The sequence below is a fragment of the Macaca nemestrina genome, chromosome 15 (assembly GCF_043159975.1).
Source record: "Macaca nemestrina isolate mMacNem1 chromosome 15, mMacNem.hap1, whole genome shotgun sequence".
NCBI classification, from domain to species: domain Eukaryota; kingdom Metazoa; phylum Chordata; class Mammalia; order Primates; family Cercopithecidae; genus Macaca; species Macaca nemestrina.
Window position 1 is genome coordinate 96,535,693 of NC_092139.1, and position 19,803 is coordinate 96,555,495.

A 19,803-nucleotide genomic window follows, 5' to 3' on the forward strand; every position below is an offset into this window, starting at 1 on the left:
GCTAGACTATTTGAAAGTTGCCAACATCATGACATTTCACGCCTTAGTACTCCAACGTGCATACATCTGCTAAGACCAAAGACATACTCCTAACTGCTGTGTCATTATCACACCTAAGAACTTGACATATTTAAATTTCTCTGATTGTTCTGGAAATGTCTTTTATAGTTGGCTTTAAAAAATTCAGGACCCATACAAGGTTCCCATAAGGTATTTAAACTTTTAAAATATTTATACTGAATAGATGCACAGGTCCTATAATGCTAACAGGAGGCAAAATACAAGGAAAGATTTCTCTCACAATTCTCCTACCACAGTTTCAAACCAGTTTCTTTTTCATCTCTCTATTCTTTAAAAATGAGGCTTTGGACAGATTTTCTTTAGTTCACTTTCCTAACCATCCATGAGATAAAAAAAGAACACTGATCAAGACTGTGGTGCTGTTTCACTGCATAAGCACAAATTGTGGTCTTTGAAAGTTCTTGCTGAGAGATTTGGAGTTTTATTAAGAATACCAGGAAGCCAGTGGCCTTTGAGTAATGTTTGAAACAAGAGGGCAGAAATCAACTATTGCTTTTGTTTGTTCAAAAGCTGACTTTATTGATGATATAACAGTGTCTGTAGGTCTTGGGATTCCTTTTTCCTTACTTTAAACGAGGTTTCTCCACCTCGGCACTGATGCTATTTGGAACTGGATAATTTTTTTTGTTGTGGCTCCTGTCCTGTGCATTGTAGGAATCAAGCCACATCCCAGGCCTCTACCCACAGGATGCCAGTAGCAAAACCTCCTTCCCAGTTATGACAACTAGAAATATCTCCAGACACAGCCAGATGTCCCCTCGTTGGGGGCGGGGGGGGGGGCAAAATTGACTTCATTTGAGAACTATTGTTCTAGAAATTCTTTAGGAGTAACTTGAGATTGACTGTGTTACTGATAAATATCTGCAGAGGGACATTTTCTTTTATAATAAGCTGTATCCCAATTTGAAAATCCAGAAGTGTCTAGATGTCCACTGGCCAAGGGATTGAAATCACTTGGCAGATGACAACTGAGTGTGTGCCTTTTCATGATTTTCACACTTTAGCAGAAGCCTTGTTATCTGATACTGTTGGGACCTGTAGGTGGTTGGGTAATTGAAAAGGTCAGTTAAGTTGAAGCAGGGAATGATTTAAAAAGAATCATCATTTGAAATTAAGTTTTAATTAAAGCTTATAAAAGGACATTCAAGCTCAGGCCTTTGTGAATAGGACCACAGATATGCACTCCTTAGAGTCTTACATTAACCTCAACCTTGACGTATCATTTAAAACATTTCTCTCTGTTTGATAAAAAATAGAAATCAAAAACATTTAAAAAGAAAAAATGAAAATGTACATTTCTGATGGGTTTTTTATTTGTTTTTTCAAAGCAGAGCAAATACTTATAAACACTTGTAAAGCTATCAGGAACTATCTAGAATCTTGCTTTTTTTGGTCTTCAAAAGTTGCACTTAGCTCTCAGGTGTTTTTTTTTGTTTTTTGTTTTTTGTTTTTTTTTGTAGTTATTTGCCTTCATTTAGTCTTTCTTTTCGAAGTATATTCAACTTAGTGTTCATATAATAAAATTGTATATTTTGCATTGCTTAATATTGAAATCAGTTACATAACTGTAGGAGGTGAGTCTGCATAAACAGATCTAGAAACACATATAGCTCAGCTGGTGGGAGCAGTGGTGTGTGGAGGTACTAGAGTAGTTTCCCAGCCAGCAGTCTGCAGTGTGTGCAGGCTGAAGTTATAGGTCTGCTAATAGCCCCTGCCGTATTCTGAAGTTCATGGAAAGGCCCCCAGAGGATGGTTCCAATTTGAGAGTCGGAAGATTGGGTTCAAACCCTGGTTCTGTTGCTTTCTCCATGGTTTTGGGACAAGCCCATCAGTAGCCACAAGCCTCAGGTTGCTTATCTGTCAAATGGGAATGATAGTAATGCTTGTCTTGACTACGGAGCAGGTTATCCTGCAGGTTACACACAGGCCACATAACAGGAAATGCCTTTATAAATGTTCCATGGCACACTAGTATGTTATTAATGAGCTGGTTATTGCTGAACCCGAGATGTGCACTTCTGAGAATGTGTTAGCTAGCCTTTGCTCTTTAAGCACAGAGCACTTGAGCCTCACAGTGAGAGATTTAGGTCAGAAGAGGAACGGAGGGGGCCTTGCTCAATGCAAATTTATACCCACTCTTGCAGAAACAGCTTTGGGCTCCTGCCATGCTGAAGGTGGAGGCACATCACATGGCTGGGTCTTTGTCATAGGTTTTGCTTGAGTGGAGATTACTGACTTCTCAGTGATAAACCCAGCGAGCAGGCAGGGAGTGAGAATACCAAGGGTTTGGCCAGAGTGTAAGAGGCAGCCAAGGTTCTCATCACAAGTCCTTTACCCATGCTTTGATGTATATACAAAGTGAGTGACATCATGAAGATTGTGCCACCCTGGAGGAGAAGAAGTAGTCTTTTCAGTGCAACACTTTAGGGTCTTCTGGAAAGTAAGAAATTCTATTTATTTTTGCCAGTATGCCTCTTTTGTCTTCCAGTGATTCGTCAGCAGTTTGACTAAAATTAGAGCTGTCTGCTAGTCTTGTCCCATTGAATGGTTAGATAAATCTTGCACCGATGTTCATACCTTGAAGGACCCTTTGTTGTGGAACTTCATGTGTTAGAGAAACTGAACCCGTGTCAAATGGAGCAGATCCAATTGCTCTCTGTAACCTTGCTCCCTGGGCCCCAAAGAAAGCTAGAATCTCCCAGTTTTGGCCCAGTAGGTGAAGATGTTACTTTGTGAGTTCTTGTGTAACCTGAAGAAGACTGAAATTGTACGGCAGTTCTCATGAGGGAAACCCTGGGATTATTGGTCCAAGTCTCTCTTGAGTACAGCAGAAATTCTGCTGTTAGACTGGCATTACTGTCTTGACAAAAGGGGAAACAAAGAGGTTACTACTTTGTTAGGGAACCCCATCCATCTATCCACCCATCTGTCCATCTGTCCACACACCCATCTGTCCACCTACCCATCCGTCTGTCCATCTGTGCAACAATGCAAGGTACTGTATAAGGTACTGGGAATATTGCAGTGGAAAAGACAAAAACCCCTGCCCTGTGGAGCCAACATTGTACTTGACAAACCAGGTCCTAGCACATTGTCACCCTAGAATCAGGAGGACTCTTCCTGCCCAGTTCCACTGGGCTAGACATGTAAAGAGAATGTGTGAGTAACAGCTGAACTTTGGTCTTACTCAGCTAAACTTTGGTCAAATGGCAAAATACGGGTGAGGTTCCTATGGACAGAGAAGGCAGACGGCATAATGGGGATATGCTGAGCTCAGTGATGCATTACTGTACACAGCTTGAGAACTCTAGGCATGGGCCAGCTTGGGACAGAGGCCATGGAAGAGACGGGTATACTGTGTGGCACCTGTAGCTGAGGCTTAGATGATAACCTTCTTCTGCTCTAGCGTGGAGAAGACCCGTTCAGCCACACCTGTGGTCATCACTGAGTGCCTGTTTGTAACCAGGGTTGAAAGGATTGAAGCAGAGGTCTCTGTGATAAATGGGAGGTGGAAGAACTGATGGCTTATCTTAGCTGGGGAGGCTGTTCCCTCTCCTGGCCTTGGTTTCCTCACCTGTAAAATAAGGCCGGTATCTCAAAGGTCACCCAGGTTAAAAAAAAAAAATCTTAGCTTTGTTGAATAAGAATGTAACCGGTTTCCTCTTTGATCTTTGATCAGTGATCCACATGAGTGGAGGGAACCTGACTTTTCCTGGTGCCCGCTGCCTTTGGAGTGAATACAAAATGTCCATTTTGCTGATGACAGGTTCCCTATTGGCATGTACAGAATCTCAGGCAGTGTGAGAGTGTAGTAGCCACCTAGCAACATTGGGTCTTTGCGTGTGTGTCCTTGTGATCTATTACCATGCTGCTCTTCATCTTGATCTAAGATACATTGCCAGTCTGCCCTGCATTGACTCAGCTGAGAGGCAAAACCAGGCAGAAAAGTGGGCCTTCTGCAACTAGAACCCCAAAAGCCTGGGCAGAGCTGACCCGTATTGCCTTGAATCCTTGTCTTGGGTTGTTACTGGCCATGGTTGGCTCTCCTTAAGAACCATCAGAGAAGAAGGTCACCAAATGTCTGTCTGCCCATCAGGAGCTCTGCACTTGATCTCAGCCAAAAGGCTGAGAAGAGATTCATCAGGAGCTCTGTAGCCTTCTTGATACCAGCAGTAAATCTTTAATACGTGTCTTCTCTAAGAGATACTGTCTGTTGTCTCTGATCTTCCCCATGCCCCCTTCCTCTCCCTTCTTCTACCTTAATGAAAGAGCAAAACGGCTAATTATATGGAAACAAAGATTGCCAAGGTTTATATTAGGATGAAGTGTGTGTTCCACCTATGATAGTGGCCAAATCTTCCAAAGTACATCATCTGACATTTTAGAATACAGACTTCCCTTTCATAGCAAACCTGTATTTTAATAGCTTGTGGTTTTAAAAATATCATCTAAACTCATGAACTAACGCATTCTTCTCAATTATATCCCAACTCTACCATCATCTTCCCTTTCTTCTCCTTAACTTCTCTGGAAATTATTGGAATCTGCTTTTAAACACTGGGGGATTATACATTATAGTTGTTTAAAAATGAATCAATTTAAGTTTGAGCAATATGGTAATTCAAAGCAGTTTTAGGTGTTATTGGGATTTTTTATAAAGAGCATTCCTGAGCCTGAATGAAGCAGTCAGTTTTCCTATGAGCCATGACCCCAGTGCATTAATGTTCAGGTCTCCTGGTGCTCATGATAACGATTAAGGAGTTAATGTTACCTCTGCCATGTTTAAACATTAACCAAAGGGCTTCCTCTGCTATTATCTGTTATCAACAATTACTTGGAACATTTTCTGGCAGTGGAGCTTTGTTTTTCCTCTGAGGAGATGCTAGAACAGGATGAGAATAGACATTAGGCCACATCAAAGGAAGATTCTTGATTATGTCCAAAGAAACTCTGGCCTTGTGGGTATGGAGAGTTTGCCTCCTTAATATTTTGTAAACTCCTCTCACACCCCCACCACACACACACACACACGCACACATACACACACACACACACACACACACACACACACACACACACCCTGTCCCTCTCCCTCTCCGTCTCCCTCACCCTTACCCTCACCCTCACCTGGGTCTGGGGAAGAGGACTGAGTGATTATTTCTCTGTATCATGGTGAGTGGTACTGCTTTTCTTATTTGGGATACTCATTAGAGTTGCTCTGTGGAGATGGAATGATGGTGGGGTGCAGTTAAACACAGCTGAGTGCTTTCTGCTTAAGGACCTGATGTATTAATGCTCTCCAGGTCATTCATATTTGGGGGAAGGAACAAAGTGGGTACTGCTGTACTGCAGATGTGTTCATTTGGTTATTAACAAAAGGCTGGGTGACCCAGAAACTGAAACCCTGAGAACAAAAGTACTTTCCAGCTTCCAAATGGGAAGGTCTTGGAGACTCTTGAGTGGCTCCTCTGGAGTGCTTTCGTTACCACCTAGCTGTTTGGAGCTGTCGTGCCTAATAGCTTCTGAGCCTAGAGGGCCCCATAAAATTTTAGCCTGTTTCTATATAGAGTGCTTTGGAGTGGCCATTTCTCTCTGTCTCTTATTTACTCTCAAATACCCTTTGGAAAAAGAGCTGATGAGGTGCATTGAGACTTGGCATCAAAAGCCATTCATTGATAGCCATCACTCAACTCTCTTGGACTTAAATTTTGTTAAACAACAACAACAAAAAGTCTTAAAGAATTACCCCTGTTTCCCCGAATGTTGAAGTAAGAAAGAAAATAATTACTCCTGTAATGCAAGAAGACATACTTGTTAAAATCTAAACAGTGAAAAAGTATATCGATTAGGTTGGGCACAGTGGGAGGCTGAGGCAGCACTTTGGGAGGCTGAGGCAGGTAGATCACTCGGGGTCAGGAGTTCAAGACCAGCCTGGCCAACATGGTGAAACCCCATCTCTACTAAAAATACAAATATTAGCTGGGTATGGTGGCGGATGCCTGTAGTCCCAGCTACTCCGGAGGCTGAAGCACAAGAATCGCTTGAACCTGGGAGGTGGAGGCTGCAGAGAGCCGAGATCGTGCCACTGCACTCCAGTCTGGGTGACAGAGCGAGACTCTGTCTCAAAAAAAAAAAAAAAAAAGTGTATTGATTAAAAAGGGGAAACCCTCCCATCCTGTTTTTCCTGTAGATACCACTGGGACCAGCTGGGTTTCCAGTTTTTCTTTTCTGTGCATTTCTCTATACTCTATACTCACACAGGTTTTGCATAAATGGGATTATCCTATACACTTGTTACTTGACTTGCTGGCCCAGGACGTCTCTGAATGTAGGGTATGCTAGATGCACGATAACGCAACCCCATCATGGCTTATAATTTAGGCACTTAGCGTAGGCTGCTGGGTTTCACTTTTCTTCTGGAAACTTCAGGCATTGCCTTGCTTTCTGGATGTGCTATGGTTCTGGATTCTTCCTTTCTTTTTCTCTTAATAGGGCTTGTCTAGGATGGAATTTCAGAATAACTTGATTCTTTCCATTTGAGACACAAGCACACAGACCCCTTAGTGGAAGGTTTTTTGTTTGTTTGTTTGTTTTTTGAGACGGAGTCTCCCAGGCTGGAGTGCAGTGGCTTGATCTCAGCTCACTGCAAGCTCCGCCTCCCGGGTTCACGCCATTCTCCTGCTTCAGCCTCCCGAGTAGCTGGGACTACAGGCGCCCGCCACCTCGCCCAGCTAATTTTTTTATATTTTTAGTAGAGACGGGGTTTCACTGTGTTAGCCGGGATGGTCTTGATCTCCTGACCTCATGATCTGCCCATCTCAGCCTCCCAAAGTGCTGGGATTACAGGCATGAGCCACCGCGTGCGGCCTAGTGGAAGGTTTTTAAGGTTGCCTGTGTACCTGCCCTTTGCCCCTAGAGGTCCCACTGTGAGTGCCCCAGTCACATGATTCACTCCGGCCTTATGGGGGCAGCCCACCCTGACACCCATGTGGTGAAGACTACTCGTTGTCAGATTTCCAGTCATTCCTCTCTGCCCTTAGCTCTGTTGTTCTGTGGCTTTGCCTTCTGGGTGCTCTGCCCGTGTCCTCAGTTCATTTCTCTCATTCCAGGTTCTTTGCCTGAAATATCCTCACTAGGCTCCACTCCTTGGGGTCAAGACTGCTGTCTTTGTGCACTTGGAGGCTGGCTTGTCTCTGTTGAAGTAATGTGTGGGTTGGGTGCCCACACCAACATCCCTGACACAGATCTGGCCAGCCACCTCGGATCAGCCTGCTACCTCCTCCCATCCCCTCTTAGATTTGTTCAGTTCCACCCTTCATTGGCTGCAGAAAATGATTCTCTACAATCTCTCACTGTGGTTTATGATAGAATCCATTTTCTTAAATCTGATGTAGGATCACTTTCACCAGCAGCAAGGTATTCTCTTAGGGTCTTCAAAATGGCTCCCCCACCCGAATTCCCAACCATCCCACTACCCCAGACAGTGGGGAGAGGAGAGTAGATGATACATTTGCTTCAAGGTGCTGCCTGTACTTCCCATCCATCACCACCAGGGCATATTGAACCCCTCTGCCTCTTCTGGTGCCCTCCGTGATATGAGGGGAGCTCAGTGGTGCAGAGTGAACACAGGGTAATTTAGGAAGCTAAGCGCTCCATGTTGTCCTTGGCACAGGTTTCTCTGAGTCAGTTGGTCACTCCCTCCCAACTGCCATAGTTTTCTTTCACCTTGGGGCTTTTATTGTGAATCTCCACTTACTGGTGCTCCTAATATCTTGCAAAGGTCTTTCGGCCATAGGTCCCTGATCAGGGAAAATTGTCTCCTCTCTGCACTCCAGTTTTTTTTTCCTTATCCTCTCTGGCTGAGAGTCCTGACCTGACTCAGCCACGCCCCAGAGCCAGAGCCCTGGCCACTTGTCCAGCTTGGTCCATCTCTCACTTCTACCTATTCAGCCTAGGTGTCGTGGCCATCATGCCCACCCAGCATGCCACCCTGTGTGGTCTCCTGCCTTGACAAGGTGTGTCCCCTGCCCTGGAGTACATCAGCAGGCAACCCTGACTCCTTTCAGCTCCTAGTGCCCCAGCACCTCTCCTGGGATCCTGAGGTCCACTCGCCGGATGCCCTGGCAGAACAGCAGGCTCCTGGGAGCACCTGGGATTGTGGCCCCTGCTTCCTGGGCCCAGGAAGTGCCCTGAGTAGCTACTTGGTGGTGGGTGGGTTCCTTCTGATCAGTTTATATTTACTTTACTCCTGCCCACCTTGGTTTTTTCATCCACAGAGTAGAAATAAATTAAGTGGCTCTAAAAAGTAGTGATTCTTTTTCTAAGGTTGGATTTCTGTGCTTTTCTTTACCATGGCTTTCATCGTTTTGCTAATAGACAAAAACAGTCCCTCGACTGCCTCTGAGAGTAAAGCTGAAATAAAAATTCTAGGCGTCTTCTCCAATAGCTGGAGTCCTGCACTGTCCAAGGAGTCTCAGAATGTAGTAGGAGGGAAAGAAGCCAGCTGGGGATTATAAATCTACCTGGACCATGGAACAGGATCAAAGAAGGGCATTGAGCAGCCATCCCAAAGCCAGGGCTTGTAACTTAACATGACACCTCATTCATCTGAGCTGCTACTGCATGCAGGTTTAGGATTCTTTTTAAAATGTGCAGATGAGTCTCTTATCTTTTAAACTCTTAGTTGTCATGCCCTGGCTGGTGCTGTTATTATAAAATTGAGACTAGAGGCCATACATTTGAAGATGAAGATGGTAATCTGCTGCCAACCTACTTCTCTCTTAAAAAATATATATATATATGTGTGTATATATATGTGTGTGTGTATATATATGTGTGTGTGTGTGTGTATATATATGTATGTATGTATTTAACAAAAGGAAAGGAAAAAACTCATGCCAGACTTGTTTGTCTGAGATTTATCACTGTAGGGATCCCAGAGGGTTCCATGGAAGCTGGCTTTAGTGGTGGCTGGGGCTGGGGACTGGACAGAACAGGTCAGTGTGAGCTTGAATTAGACTGCGCCTCCCTCCTGGTGCGTGTACTGTTTGGGCATGTGTCAGCTCTTAAAATGCTGTTCATCCATCAACATACTGACCCCTTTTTCAAGTTTCATTGTTCTATTATTGTGACTATAAAAGTGGCACTTGTTACAAAACCAGTTTCTGTGATCTAGAACAGTGTTCTCAAACTTGCGTCTATCAGAATCATCTGGCCCCACCTCTAGAGTGTCTGATCAGTAGCTTTGGGGTGGGGCCTGAGCATTTGCATTTCTAACAAGTTCCCAGATGCTGCTGCTACTGCGGCTGACCTGGCAACCACCCTTTGAGAACCACTGATCTAGATGGTACAAAGAAATTAACATCATCGGCCGGGCGCGGTGGCTCAAGCCTGTAATCCCAGCACTTTGGGAGGCCGAGACGGGCGGATCACGAGGTCAGGAGATCGAGACCATCCTGGCTAACACGGTGAAACCCCGTCTCTACTAAAAAATACAAAAAACTAGCCGGGCGCGGTGGCGGGCGCCTGTAGTCCCAGCTACTCGGGAGGCTGAGGCAGGAGAATGGTGTGAACCCGGGAGGCGGAGCTTGCAGTGAGCTGAGATCCGGCCACTGCACTCCAGCCTGGGCGGCAGAGCGAGACTCCGTCTCAAAAAAAAAAAAAAAAGAAAAAGAAATAAAAAAAAGAAATTAACATCATCTTCAGTCTTACCACTCAGGAGAGAACCACTGTTAACATTTTAGGGTATAATGAATATATTCATACATATATGGACATATTTTTAAAAACGACGATAGTTTTGTGCTGTACATAATGTTGCTTTTTAAAAAAACTACCTTCTTTCTTTTGGAATAGTTTTAGATTTGTGGAAAAGTTGCAAAGATAGAACAGAGGGCTCCTGTATACCCAGTCCGCAGTTTCTCTTATTGTTAATATCTTTTTTTTTTTTTTTTTGAGACGGGGTCTTGCTCTGTCACCCAGGCTGGAGTGCAGTGGCCGGATCTCAGCTCACTGCAAGCTCCGCCTCCCGGGTTCACGCCATTCTCCTGCCTCAGCCTCCCGAGTAGCTGGGACTACAGGCGCCCGCCACCTCGCCCGGCTAGTTTTTTGTATTTTTTAGTAGAGATGGGGTTTCGCCGGGTTCGCCAGGATGGTCTCGATCTCCTGACCTTGTGATCCGCCCGTCTCGGCCTCCCAAAGTGCTGGGATTACAGGCTTGAGCCACCGCGCCCGGCGCTTATTGTTAATATCTTACACCATTATGGAACATTTGTCAGAACAAAGGAGCCAACATTGATACATTACTGTTAACTAAACTCCACATTGTTACTGTTTTTATTGAAAATACATGAATGTATTTTCATAGGATTCGAATATCAGAAATACATAATGACAGAGAGCCTCTTCACTCCTACCATCCCACTTCCTATATATTTCAGAGTATTTTTTGTATATTTATATACACATGTAATTATGCACACACACCCATCCATCTTATTTTGGGACATGCTTTTTCATTTAAATATGTCTTAAAAGCTTTTTTTCAGTATATCTAGATCTGCATTATTTTTAATGGACAACACATTGTTTTACACCCTTTTAAAATATATCTTATCTATTTTAATCTAGCAGATTAAAGGTGAGGTCTGGCACACCTCCCTTTTATCTTAAATTGGAGGTTAGAGATTATTTGTCCTCCTTTGTGGAGTACTTACTGTGTTCTAGGCACTGCCAAGCACTTAGCATATATTATCTAACCCAGTTATCAAAACAGTCTTATGACATAGGTATCATTATCCCTGTTAACAGATGAGGAAACTGAAGGTCAGGGAGGTTAAGTGAGCAAAAACTTTTGACGACTTTCTAGCTGAAGCAGGCTGTCTCTGGTATTTTGGGTGCCATGAGCTGTTCAGCTTAGGGTGCACATTGCTTAGTTTATGGAGTCTTCCTGTGTGCTACACCTAGTGCCAGAATAGGAAGGTGAAGGATATGCTTAGGGAACTCACAGTCTCATAGCTGAGGGGAGAGTTATATATAAAACAAATGATTATGTGATAAGTATTACATTAGAGTTTTTAAGTTGTAAGGTGGGTTTTGGATACCTTAAAAAATCCACTGGAAGTAGGGCATGTGCTTGGAACCATGGCAGAACAGATGGAAGTGTAGCATCAGATTTGGCAATCAGACCCGAGTTCTAATTCTGAATATTACTGTTTAGCTGTGAGACTCTAGAGAAGGCAATTAACCTCTCTGAGTTTTTGTTATGAATATCTCAAAATAGGCCAGGCACAGTGGCTCATGCCTGTAATCCCAGCGCTTTGGGAGGCCAAGTCTAGCAGATTGCTTGAGGCCAGGAGTTTGAGACCAGCCTGGCCAACATGGCAAAACTCTGTCTTTACTAAAAATACAAAATTAGCTGGGCATGGTGGTATGTGCCTGTAATCCCAGGCTGAGGCAGGAGAATAGCTTGAACCTGGGAGGCGGAGGTAGCAGTGAGCCAAGATTGTGTCACTGCACTCCAGCCTGGGCAACAGTGAGGCTCTGGCTCAAAAAAAAAAAAAAAAAAAAAAAAACACCACACACAAAAACAAAAACTCTCAAAATATACTTCATATGGCTGTTCGGGTTACGATTAAATAAATACATATAAGAACTAGCTATTGTTCTGCTTAGTAAATATGTATATATAATGTGTTTAGTATATTTAGCATAAATGTATAATCTCTGCCACATCAGTTGCTGAGGGAAACCTGCCTTTAAAAGTCCTTGGAAAGTTCCAGACAGAAACAAGGAAAGAACCAAATCCCCCGGTCTTTTATCTCTAAGACCAAATCCTGAAGCCCTCCCTGAACCCCTGTGCCCCCAGTCTTTGCATCCTGGGAGCATTCTCTGAATGGGCCTCACTCCCATTTACATGTTATCCTGTTTGTGCCATCTCTCCTCTGCAACTACAGTTTCTTGGAGGGCAGAATCTGTGCCTTTCATTCTTGTGTCCCCTGCAGTTTAATGGAAGCACATTAAATATTAGTTGTAGAACCAGATGCTGTAGAAAGGGCCCACATCCTACACCCCAAGTCAGATGGAGCTTACATGTTATGGTTTTTGAAGAGTTTTTTCCGTCTCTTCCAACCATCCTTCCCCCACTGGGTTTTTTTTTGTTGTTGTTGTTGTTGTTGTTTTGAGATGAGTCTCACTGTGTCGCCCAGGCTGCAGTGCAGTCGCGCGATCTCGGCTCACTGCAAGCTCCACCTCCCGGGTTCACGCCATTCTCCTGCCTCAGCCTCCAGAGTAGCTGAGACTATAGGCGCCCGCCACCATGCCCGGCTAATTTTTTGTATTTTTAGTAGAGACGAAGTTTCACCATGTTATCCCAGGATGGTCTCGATCTCCTGACCTCGTGATCTGCCTGCCTTGGCCTCCCAAAGTGCTGGGATTACAGGCGTGAACCACTGCGCCTGGCCTCCCCCACTGGTTTTTTAGGCATTAGCCTTTGACACCCAAACTTGAGTTTAACATAGAAGGGCCATTGAACATTTTATTCAAAAAGATTTTTAATGAATTATGTCTTGATATATGAATAGTCCTCATTATGAGTTAACTTAATCCTCAGGTCTTTCACTGGGAGGCAAGATTTATGTTGATATTTTTCCCCCCAACATAGAAAAGCAGAACAAAACCTCAGCAGGCCTATGTCTTGTATAGCCAGGGCAATTCTTACCAGACTGCCACAGGTTAGATAAAATGCTGCCCGTTCTTTTCCTTTCCTGCTGGTGCTTAGAGGAGACAGCATTCTGGCAGAGATTTTGGGCCAGTGAAGTTGGAATAATACTGTAAAGAAGTTTTGGTTGAAGACAAGGCTAAATGAATTAAGGGAAAGACTAGTTTCTTTGCTGTGTAATGGCTTGGATAAATTTCTTTTTCTTTTTCTTTTTTTTTTTTGACACGGACTCTCGCTCTGTCCTCCAGGCTGGAGTGCAGTGGGGCGATCTCGCTCACTGCAAGCTCCGCCTCCCGGGTTCACGCCATTCTCCTGCCTCAGCCTCCTGAGTAGCTGGGACTACAGGCGCCTGCCACCATGCCCGGCTAATTTTTTGTATTTTTAGTAGAGATGAGGTTTCACCGTGTTAGCCAAGATGCTCTCGATCTCCTGACCTTATGATCTGCCCACCTCGGCCTCCCAAAGTGCTGGGATTACAGGGCTTGGATAAATTTCTGAGTTTGTCCTAGAAAGATTGGTAGTTAAAACATGTTCCATGTCAACCTGAACTGTCTAAATAGTAATCTTGAGAGGTATGGTTATTTTTTTCTCCTTCTGGAAAATCAGCTAAACTTGTTAGAGTATGTGAAAATCCACTCTCCTAGATCTGAAGAGCAGGATTCTTTTTGGAGGGCAGTTACAGAGCCACACTAGGTTTCTGCCTTTTTTTTTTTTTTTTTTTTTTTTAAATAGGAGATTGCTGCCTCTTAAGCGAGCCAACGATTTAGAAAACTTAATCACAGGTTCTTCTTCCATTCACACTTAATCTGGTCATTCAGAGGCTCTTGCCCTCCCCTTCAGAGACTGCAGCGCCTGACCTGGGGCCACGGAGGTCTTCCTCCTCAGCCTTCAGAAGGTTCAAAGGGCAGGAGTGAGTCTGATTCTTTGGGTAGGGGGTTGGGTTGGATCTTTTAAAATTAATTTCTGGGTGTGAACTGGAAAAGAGACGAACCACTAGGTATTTACTCTCCTCCATAATTTACCATTGCAGCCAGAAGCCTGATGGTTTCAGCCCCCTAACCCAGAAAAAAATTTATAAAAATGACCAAAATGTTACAGAAATTTATTTCATGGAAGTTGTTCATGTTATGGACAATTGTTCCATTTTAAGCAGTTTGGTCACCCTCCTGATTCCCTTTTTTTTTTCCCTCCCCCTTTCTGGACTTCAGTTCTCTAGCATGTTTAGTGACAGAAGCAAAAGGGCTTCAGGAAGTCTTTCTTCATGTAAATAAGCACCTACATCTCTCCCCATACTTTTATTTTCCTCTGGCATTAAAACGAGAAGAGCAGGGTAGGGGACTTGGAAATCCTATCATTGCAAAAATGGTTGGCTTAGATGCTGGTGGTGGTGGTGGCAGCCAGGGAGGGAAATCAAGAGTCCTTTACATGCTGTCTGGGTGCACCTGCTTGTTTATTAGATGCGTGGCTATAAGCCATCTGGAGTAGTGCAAATTTATATTTTTATTGATTTGAATTCAGAGGAGGTTTTTGGTCTTAATTAATTTAACTAATTTATTTTTCATTTTAGAAATTCAATTTCAGCTTCACCCTAATTGTCACTACTAAAATCCTATATATACAATTCTAAGCTTGCCAAACTGATAAAATAAGATGACTTTATTACTTTTATTTTTTAAAATTTCTCGTTTTCCTTTTCTCTGTTCCACTTGGCTGAGGACAAATATAGATAAAATCTTGGCTTATTGAAGAGCCATTAAAATGTTGTTTTATCTTTGCTTCTAACCTGGGATGTTTTATATCTGCAAAATGTGGTGAAGACAGACCCATTGATTAAAAACTGACTGTTCGACTGGGCACCATGGCTCACACCTGTAATCCCAGCACTTTGGGAGGCTGAGGCAGGTGGGTCACTTGAGGCCCATAGTCCAGGACCAGCCTAGCCAACATGGTGAAAGCCTGTCTCTACTAAAAGTACAAAAATTAGCTGGGCGTGGTGGCATGTGCCTGTAATCCCAGCTACTCGGGAGGCTGAGGTGGGAGAATCTCTTGGACCCAGGAGGTGGAGGTCGCAGTGAGCAGAGATCGCACCATTGCACTCCAGCCTGGGCAACAAGAGCTAAACTGTCTCAAAAACAAAACAACAACAACAACAACAAAAACAAACCAGACTACGTAAGTCTTTGACTTCTGAGTGTTTAAGCTGGAAGAAATTTCTGGTGCCATTTAGTTTTGTACTGCACTTGGGATGTGGTTCTTTGATGCAGTTTCAGGCCTGAAGCCAAATGTGTACCTCTAGCCCTGTGAACCTCTCACCTATTTTAGGAAATAATTTTGAGCAAATCATACGTTCTTTGAGGATCTGAAAAGTTTGTCAAAAAAGCTTGTCTGGAGCTATGTGATGTGGCGTGACGCAGACACAGAGAGCCTGGATGAGGCTGTACAGATGTGCCCAACTGCCTGATAACCTGACTTCTCTGAAAACCTACTAAAACCAACAGGTAGACTGTTCTTTTTTTGGACAAGAAGAAAGACCTAGCACTTTCGTATAGCACATCAAGCCTTGGTAGCAACCAGAAACTAAGTGACGAATGCAAGCTTTTAGCCCCTTTCCTTCTTGTCCCTAGACCTTCATAGTTGTAGCTCGTCAGTAGAAAGAACTTTGGCCTGGGAGTTGGGAGATTACCTGGGCTCCAGATGAGCTGAGTTACCTCGGGCAAGTCTCTTAGTGTATCCCAAGATCTTTCTCCAGAGTGAGAGAATGGAATTTGATTCTCTAGCGGTCTCTTACACATCTTACAGATGTGAAAGAGACTGAGGTGTCCACTTAAGAGCTGCAAACTCTATTGACCCTTGTGTCTTTCAACTGGAAAAATGAGAGCAGCTTCTACTCAAATTAAGAAGTGCCCTCAGATTCCCCTATTTAGACTCTGAACCAGTGATAAGTCCCCTCTTCTGTGTGATTGGTGTTGCCCTTTTGGGATGGAGACATTTTGGACTAAGGATTTTAGAGATTTTTTTTACCGAGACAGGATCATATGTGTACTAAGATGTCCTTAAAGCTGGTACTGTCCGCTTTTTATCACTAATGGCTGCTATTTCCAGAGCTGTGGGCTTTATCTGACCATCTTGCAGGTATGTTGAAAGATTTGACTAGCACTTAAAATGTATGTTCAGAAAATGCTATTTTTCTGTATTTCTTCTTTACCCTATTTCCCCCTTGTTGAACAGTGAAAACTACCAGGTTTTATGTTCCACTGGGCAGCTGCTGCTGGTCTGATGTTTTTCTCTCTGTCCCTCCTCCTCCTTCTGTCTCCCCTACCCCGGGGGTCCTCCCCCAGTTCCACCCCCCGCCCCCCGCCCCATTCTTGCTGCGGTCTGAAGGGAGCTGTACCTTTGTGGTTCTTCTGCAGCTGCTGGACTTTGATGGGGACATGCTTGCTGCCTCTACACTTGCTTCCCTTAGCAACCGATCCTTTGACGATGACCTCTTGCTGTTTGCCTGTTGTCTCTCATGTTGGATTATAGATGAGAGATTTACCAGGCTGGGGGTAGAGGCCTGCTGTTAGCACATTTCTTTTAGGGTTCCCAGCGTCCCTCAGCCTGTGTTTTCTCTCTCTAAAATATGAGGTTTGGAGAGGGTGCATGTTTGTGTATGTGTGGCAGGGATATTAGTGCCGAATCAAACAGTTTTAAGTTCATAGGATTGTCCTAGTTGTGAGCTAATTTTGAAGTAGATGCGGTGGTGGTTACTGAAGCTACTTGATTTACTTCTTATTTTTATTATAGTGTGATTAACACACATAAGAAGGGGGAGGGGTGCCATTTGTTCCTCTTTACACTTTCCAAGTGTTTGTGTGTTGGCACTAAACTTGTTTCCTGGTGTAATCTGAGCTCTGAGAATTGCCAAATTACCTAAATCTCCACACATTTTGGCACCTTTATTTTCTCCTAAAGCATTAAGTTTTTGCTTTATTTAAAGTAGCAGTATTCCTGGACTTGTGGACCTTATCCTACATGGGCAGCTTATAATGTCCCGTGTGTAACTAGTATGTGCGTTTATGTTTAACTCGGTGGACTTGCCTTGGACAAAGTAGGAACAAGGACATTGTGGGACAGCAAGAATTCCAAAAGAACCCTGGATTAAGGCCAAAAAGGAAAAAAAAAAAAAAAAAAAGCCATTTTAAAAGCTACCCAAAGAGGAGAGTCTAAAATAAAATTAACAATCATTTTTATAAAAAGATACAAGAAAACAGATACTTACACACTGCTGGTGGGGAAAGTTGCTTGTAGCGGTACAATGTATCAAGAGTCTTAAAAATACTCATACCCCGGCCGGGCGCAGTGGCTCACACCTGTAATCCCAGCACTTTGTTTTGTTTGATTATATAGTCTTTGGGGGAACATTTTTTTTTTTCCTAAGTTTTCACAGTTTAGAGGAGGGCTACTTAAAGATTTCATTATATAAAGTTACTACTTTGGCTGGGTGCAAAGGATTACTAGGATTACACCTGTAATCCTAGCACTTTGGGAGGCTGAGGCAGGCAGATCACGAGGTCAGGAGATTGAGACCATCCTGGCCAACATGGTGAAACCCCGTCTCTACTAAAAATACAAAAAATTAGCTGGGTGTGGTGGCACGCACTTGTAGTCCCAGCTACTCCGGAGGCTGAGGCAGGAGAATTGCTCGAGCCCAGAAGTCGGAGGTTGCAGTGAGCCAAGATCGTGCCACTGCACTCCAGCCTGGGCAACAGAGCGAGACTCCGTCTCCAAAAAACAATAAATAAATAAAAATGATAATAATAATACTCATACCCCTTGACTCAACAGTTTTTCTTCTACGAGTTTATCCTTAAAAAAAGTTGAAGATGGGCTGGGTGCGGTGGCTTATGCCTGTAATCCCAGTACTTTGGGAGGCTGAGGTGGATGGATCACTTGAGCTCAGGAGCTCAAGACCAGCTAGCAACAGAATGAGACTCTGTCTCAGAAAAAAAAAAAAAGTCAAAGATGTATATCTCAAGACTTACATGTAAGGATGTTCACTAACATGTTATTTGTAATAGAAAATTACTAACAATGAACATGTAATAATAAAGGGCTAGCTAAATGATAATACTTTTGTTCTTATAGTAGAGTACTATGCAGACATCTAGATAGTTTGAGAATACTTAATGTCAGGGGAAAATGCTCATAAGTGAAAAAAGCAGAATATTAAGCAATGTGTCATATGATCCTAATTTAAAAAGAAGGACCAGTCACGGTGGCTCACACCTGTAATCCCAGCACTTTGAGAGGCCAAGAAGGGTGGATGGCTTGATCCCAGGAGTTCGAGACCAGCCTGGGCAACATGGCAAAACCCGTCTCTGTTTTTTTTTTTTTTTTTAAGACGGAGTCTCACTCTGTCGCCAGGCTGGAGTGCAGTGGCGCGATCTTGGCTTACTGCAACCTCCACCTCTCGAGTTTAAGCGATTCTTCTGCCTCAGCCTCCCAAGCAGCTGGGATTACAGGCGCCCGCCACCACACCCAGCTAATTTTTGTACTTTTAGTAGAGACGGGGTTTCACCGTGTTGGCCAGGATGGTCTCGATCTCTTGACCTCGTGATCTGCCCGCCTCAGCCTCCTGAAGTGCTGGGATTACAGGCGTGAGCCGCTGTGCCTGGCCCCATCTCTATTTTACAAAAGAATTTTGTGACATACACAGAAAAAAATGAAATTCTGTCCCCAATCTGCCTCTTTGGTAATGGGATTTTTGATGCTTTCATTTTGTTCATATTCCAAGTTCTTCCGTGGTCAGGTATCACAGATTGTGTATCCTTAATCTGAAAATCTGAAATCTGAAATGCTCCAAAATCTGAAACTGTTTTGAGTGCTGACATGATGCTCAAAGGCAATGTTCATTGGAGCATTTCAGATTTTCAGATTAGGGATTCTCAACTGGTTAGTGTAATGCAAATATTTCAGAATCTGAAAAAAATCTGAAATCTAACATTTCTGGTCCCAAGCATTTTGGATAAGGGACACCCCACCCTGTAGTTTTATAAGTTGAGAAAATTTTTGTTTTAACTGACTCTTCATCCCCCAAAAAGTATTTTGAGAATATTTTGTCTAAAGCTAAGGGCTTAATAGATGAACCAAGACAATGCCTTTTCTCTGTGTTTCTTGTTGTTGTTGTTAGAATGTGTTCGTGGGTTTGCATTTTTTAAAATTAAAGCCACCTTTTTTCTTTGCGTGAGCAATGACTTTGGGGTTTTAAGTTGCAGTGTTACCTGAAAGAAGTTATATCGCTTAACAGGAACTCAGTACAATGATGTATCATCCTTCTGTAATCATGTAATGATGCCTGACTTCAAAATGACTTACTAGTATTTGGGAATTGGTGTTTGGACTGGTTGTTTATGAGAAAGTCCAGGTGGACCGTCCATTTACTAAATATGGACGAATGGCAAGGGACTTGAGAGCTTTCTGTTTGATGGTGGTTGGAATCACTAGTTATGGATGCCATCTTTATTTGGAAATGTTTGCAATTTGGGAAGAATGAGAAGTGTTAGCGGATGATGGTTCTATGAACAGGTTGTCTAGGAGCATCAGAGTGGGAGGAGAGTGTTTTGGGGACTGGGGAATGGGTTTCATTTGTGTTTGGCAGTAGCTGGTGATGGCTGTTGATAGTTGAAAGGTCTATGGTCTCTGTTGAGGAGTACTTGACTATGAGGTTGGTTGAGTCAGGGGGTAAGTAGCTATGAACTCACAAGCTGACAGGCCTTATGCCTCCTCAGCCTTCACTGTTCACCAATTGCTTGGGAAACCTGTAAGAATGGGGAGAAGAGAAATGTAGCAGCCATATCCTGGGCAGGTATTGAGAGGGTAGTTCAAAATGTTGGAATATGGGTAAAACTAGAATGCTGCACTTCTATTGGACTCATCATTTGGGAGAGACTAGTGAGGGTAGAGTTGGTTCTCTTAAGACAGTTTGGTCTTTTAACACTTTATTTTGAATCCTTTAAGCACAT

At 43.4% G+C, this 19,803-nt stretch overlaps 1 protein-coding gene across 5 annotated transcripts in view; it reads left to right on the forward strand.

The window, feature by feature from the left end:
- The window catches only part of LOC105487279 (zinc and ring finger 3), a 177,084-nt gene that overhangs the window by 45,361 nt on the left and 111,920 nt on the right, over nt 1–19,803 (forward strand). The gene's annotated exons all lie outside the window — the stretch shown is intronic.